Source organism: Gossypium raimondii, chromosome 7 (genome assembly GCF_025698545.1).
Source record: "Gossypium raimondii isolate GPD5lz chromosome 7, ASM2569854v1, whole genome shotgun sequence".
Classification (NCBI taxonomy): Eukaryota; Viridiplantae; Streptophyta; class Magnoliopsida; order Malvales; family Malvaceae; genus Gossypium; species Gossypium raimondii.
Genome location: NC_068571.1, coordinates 17,427,684 through 17,433,683, shown reverse-complemented (window position 1 = coordinate 17,433,683; position 6,000 = coordinate 17,427,684).

The following is a 6,000-nucleotide window of genomic DNA, read 5'->3' as shown; positions in this document are numbered from 1 at the left end:
TTCCTCATCTTGAAGATTTTAGATTACCACACTGTCCTTGGTGGATACTTTCATTATATCGGATATATAAACTTATACGCCAACTACCATACATAACTTACCAACTCTCACTTCACTCCTTGGTTGATTTCAGATCTTACCAGTCGATATAGATCTTATTCATTCTTAGAACAACATAGATGCTTCTCAGAAAATATCTATACAGAACCTAATTTCAATGTCTTCCTCTTCAAAAAAACACTTAACATTTCCCCCCAAAATGGTCATTCACAAATACTATTCTTTGGCGGATAATTACTAACTGATCTTGCATTAGGTAGATTTCATATTGTGTTTGATAACTATCAGACTACCAATCAAATCATATCCAGATTCAAACCCAAAACTAGCTCATATTGATGATAAAACGTTCCAAATCATTTGGAAGAATTCCGAACGTCTATGTTATGTGACATAAGAAAACCCAAATTGAAAAACGAATTAGATTCCAAATAACCCCAGAATGAGACATGATACTATTCAGACATGGCAGATACTAAATAACTCAGATTTCAACCCGACATAGCGTGCACAAACTCAGACCATTGAACCCTTATACCTTTCATAACTACGAATGTGCCCATATCCCATATTGACAGACTACTCTGGCAGATTCCCCTTTTAGAAACACATATATATACTTTCTTTCAGGAAACGTCCTTAGTGTTCAATTGCATTACAATACTGACCAAACTAAGTTAACTTCAGAAATACCAGATCCTTACCATAGAATTATGTATCGAATAAATCTCAGCACTTGCCCAGATCTTACCACAAAGGCGGATAACCAAATTCTTCCACGTAGGCATCCCCGAATACGCCACATAGGTGTATCAGAATTTGCCACAAAGGCAACACAAAATATGCCACTAAGGCTTAGCAAATCACGCCACACATGCAACACACAAAATCATATATTTACTGTCTCGGTGAACTTTTCAGAAGGTTCCACGAGTTTCTCCCTCATATACTTGTACATATTTTCATGTCATGATCTTCTAGCCTGGTTTACATATTACTAAAGGTATCGCCATGAATATTCTTATTATCATATTATTTCATGGGTCTCAACCACATGGACTTACACACCCTCATGTCGTGATATGCCAGTCCAGTCTTTATCTCACAGGAGGTAACACCATGAGTGTATTCATTTTCAGACAATGCTATGAGTCTCTACCACATGGAATTAATATCTTCATATCGTGATCTTCTAGTTTGGTTAGCAATATAACCGCCCTACTAGAGGCATCACAAAGAGATGTTTTACTTAGAAGTTAATAATCTAAATTTATTAACAAACTTTACTATTTCTTACTTTCCTATATCATATTTCACATGCATACTTACCATTTAACTTCTTATGCAAACAGTACCTCACACACATCATCCTTACACATGCAGAATATTTACCACGCTTCGCATACACACTTACCAGTTATCCGAGATGTTATCATCATATATATATCTACTTGAACAATTCAGATGCAAGAGCTAGGATAGTGACTCACTTGAAAATCACTTATACTGTAGCTTAGAGTTCCAAACTCAAAGAGCTAGGATAGTGACTCACTTATACTATAGCTTGGAGTTCCAAACTCACTTATACTGTAGCAAAAACTACTTAAATAACATGGAATCACCATTAAAACCCATATTCAAAGAAATTGATAACATCTCAACAGATGACCCCCATACAAGGCCTCTTATTCATAACTTATTGTTTATATGCTTTTTAACAGCTTTATTCTTTCAAAATACTTAACATACAGAGCTGTCAGACTTACCAGGAGGTGGAATATCCATTAATTAATTCAAAAACCTTAGCTTTCAGCTTAATAAATAAGAAGAGAACATATAAGTTTAAGAAGAAGAACTAGAGAATAATATTGAAGAAAGAAAAACCATCCAGACGATCCCTTCTCACCATATATATATCTAGTCTCCCATTAGTGAAACTTGACAAATGTCGATTGTTTCCAGATTTTTCCTAATAAATGGCCTACAAAATTTAGAATAAATATAAATGAAAATCCTGTACAAATGTTATTTAACCAGTCAATTCAGTTGGCTCCTATCCAGATCACGTTACAAAACCCAATTAGCATAGTGCTCAGGCAAACTTGGCGTACTATACTTTTGGCGGTAACTCTCACTAGGTTTACTATCTCCTTGTCATATTCTTTTCTTAAAAAACAAAATAACCTGAGACAAAATCCTTAATTACTTCTATGACGGATACTTTACGCCAAACCCTAATCTGCCAGAAGACTGTTAATTGGCGAACTACACTATACCAAATAGATAACTTCACATCTACACACCTTCTAATTGGATCCGCTAGATTTGGTGTGTGACATGTGATAACACTCTAGAATAACATATTTTTAAATATTAATTATGTATTTATTCTAAGTATGATCCTGCTAATTTGAGCTATTTATGATCTTTTATCTCATAGGGACTAAATTTGAGGCAAAAGCAAAATTGAGGGCCAAAAACGTGAATTCAGAGATAAAATGGACCAATGGGCGACACAAGGAAACGTTGGTGCTAAAAGTGCAAGCATGGAAAAAACAAGGGTTGAAATGCAAAAAGAAGACATTTTATTCTATCAGACTCTATTTTAATTATATTAGGATAATTAATATTCAGATAATTATTAAAGATTATTTAATTTTAGGATTTTATTTTATTTATCTTTATTTATCATCAATTAAATGTATTTATCTTTTGGGAGTTTAAGTAGGATTAGACTATCTCCCCTAGCACTATAAATAAGGGGTGAAGTGACTCAAAAGGCATCCATCTTTTTCTATAAACACTCTCTCCCCAAAAGTCTAGGCTTTGTTCTTCTTATATTTCCTTTTAATAAAATCTCCATTTTTATTTTATTTATTTTCTTTTCCACCACAACTATGAGCTACTAAACCCATTTAGCCGAAGGTTGCCGATATTCCCCAAAAAGAGTTCTTGAGGCTTAGAGTCCGTACTTAGCCTCCTCGCCGAGTATTTATCATTTCTCCGCACTACGAGACTAACGCTTTTGTCTATGTCCCTTAAGAAGTAAGCTTTTCAACGTATGCAAATGCGGCCGCTTTGTATGTTTTGGGAAGGTTGCACAGTCGGCTCGTTAGTTTATTACGTAAGAGGTTGGCGAGCCCAAGAGACAAAATGGTGCGGGATTCGCCATTGAGAAGCGTTGATCTAGCATAAGACAATCCCACAGAAGCGATTGTTGGCTAGAGTCGGGTTCCACTAAATCGTAAGTCTAAATCCTTAGAGCTGGTGGTCGTAGGCGTCCTTTTCCATTATAACTGGCTTATTCAGTTTGGGAAGGATCATCTGAAGTCAAGGATTGAACCCAAGGCGAAACGAGACAACTGGAGGTTGGAACCTCCCATAAGAATTTCCTTTCTCTCAGCTCTATTTTTAATTTCTTGAATTTTTGATTCAATATTCTTAATTCTATTTTTACTTTATTTTTCGTTTCCAGATCCAAACCTTTAATTCTATTATTTTCTTATTTTTTTCCAGGAACGCAAGTTTTCTTGGGCAAGATTCTACCTGGGATTTCACGGAACAAGATATTCTGCAAATCCAGTCCCTAAGGATTTAACCTTACTTCCCTTTTACTATTCTTTTTCACTATTTATTAGGGAAAGGATATTTTTGGGGCTTTCAACGACCACACCAAATTTTAGCACCGTTGCTAGGGACTGGCAACGTACTAATCTTGTTTTTTGTTTTTTATGACCAGATCTGCTCCAGGTACTCTTGCGTTCGATTCAGAAATTGAGAAGACAGCTAGAGCCAATCATAGAGAGACAAAGTTACGGAAAAAGCAATTAGCGGTGGTTGGAATTCAAAGTAACCCACTGCCAGAAGTCGAAGTCGACAACGAAGCTGAGTCCAAGGTTAACGAAAACCCTACTCGAACACTTGAAAGCGAAAAAGTAGAAGTCGATTCACCAGAAGAAGTGCTTAACGCTAGGGTTAACGAAAACTTGAATCTAGCACACCAACCAATGGCTCAAACGATTCAGCAACTGGCTGAAGCTCGGACAAAACAACCGCCATTGTGCATTGCATATCCTACTTTGGATACCGATTTTAAGTTGAAGTCAGGTCTAATCCAATTACTGCCAACTTCATGGGTTGCAAAATGAAAATCCCCACAAGCATTTGAAAGAGTTTCATATGGTTTGTCTTAGCATGAAACCTCAAGGGGTAACTGAGGATCAGATTAAATTGCGTGCTTTCCCTTTCTCCCTAGCGGATTTCGCTAAGGAATGGTTATTTTATTTACCCCTGGATCTATTACAACTTGGGTTGATCTATCTCGTTTGTTTCTGAACAGGTTTTTTCCAGCGTCTCGAGCAGCTGAGCTAAGAAGAGAGATCGTTGGAATAAGGTAAAAAGAAGCTAAGTCTCTTTACGATTATTAGGAGCTTTTTAAGAAGTTGTATGCAAGCTACCCACAACATGGTATAACGGAGCAATCTCTCCTCCAATACTTTTACGAAGGTTTGAAGCCCATGGAGATGAATATGGTAGATGCCGCTAGTGGAGGTGCATTAGTCAATATGACTCCCCAACAAGCGAGAGACTTGATCTCTACGATGGCTATAAATTCTCAGCAGTTTCGAGCTAATATTGAACCCTCTAGAAAGGTTCACCAGCTAAGTAATTCAACCTTAAAGGATGAAGTTGATAGACTTACTAATATGATGAACTCTCTTATTGTAAAAAAAGCGAAGACAGCCCGGTTATGCGCAATATGTGCTACATCTGATCATGCAACTGATGCATGTCCCAGTTTGTATGATGATACCATGACCCATCTGCATGCTGTGGGAAATTTCTTTGGGCCGCCATAAAGGCGATATGACCCCTACACTAATACCTACAACCTAGGGTGGAGGGACCATCCTAACCTAAGTTATGGGGCCAATCCACGAAATAACCAGCCATACCAAAATCAGTTTTTGCAACAGCCACAAGGTTCAGGTAATTCTCTAGACACCATGGTCAATAAATTAGCAACTAATGTTCTTGATTTTCAACAGCGAATCCAACAGCAAACTCTTAATTTCTTAAAAGAGACGAATGATTTCCAATAGAAAATCGAGACGTCCATCAGAGATTTGACCACATCGATCGAGAAATTGACCTCTCAAGGGAAGCTGCCGTCACAAACAGAACCAAACCCTAGACAAAATGCAAATGCAGTGATGTTGCGAAGTGGAAAGGTACTAAAATCAATTCCTAACAAGAATCTTGGCCAAGAAATCGCCCAGGAAAAACTCGAGAAAGACGAACAGGTCCGACCGAAGCCTCCATTACCTAAAATTCAACCTCCATTTCTAGAACGATTCAACCAGTGTCGAAGAGGTAAAGAGGATAAGGAAATTTTTGAAACATTTAGAATGTCGAGATCAACATTTCGCTATTGGACGCCATCAAAAAAATACCGTGGTATGCTAAATTTCTTAAAGAGCTTTGCACCAACAAGCGAAAATAAACTGGTAATGAAATGGTGAATGTTGGTGAGAATGTATCCGTAGTTTTACAGCACAAAATGCTGAAAAAGTGCAAGGATACGGCCGTGTTTGCAATACCATGCAAAATAGGCCATCTGGGAATTAAAAAGGCTATGTGTGATTTAGGGGCTTCTATAAATGTAATGCCATATTCTACTTATGAATCACTTAACGAGGGTTTTTTGAAAAAAATAGGTGTCATCATTCAATTAGCGGACAGGTCTGTTGTGCATCCAGAAGGAGTCATTGAAGATGTTCTGGTAAAAGTTAACAAGCTTATTTTCTCTGCAGATTTTTATGTGATCAAGATGGAGGAGGATAGCATTCCTAGATCTTCAGAGCCCTTGCTGGGTCGATCGTTCCTTAGTACAGCTAGTACTAAAATCGACGTTCAAAGTGGAACTCTCACGATAGAGTT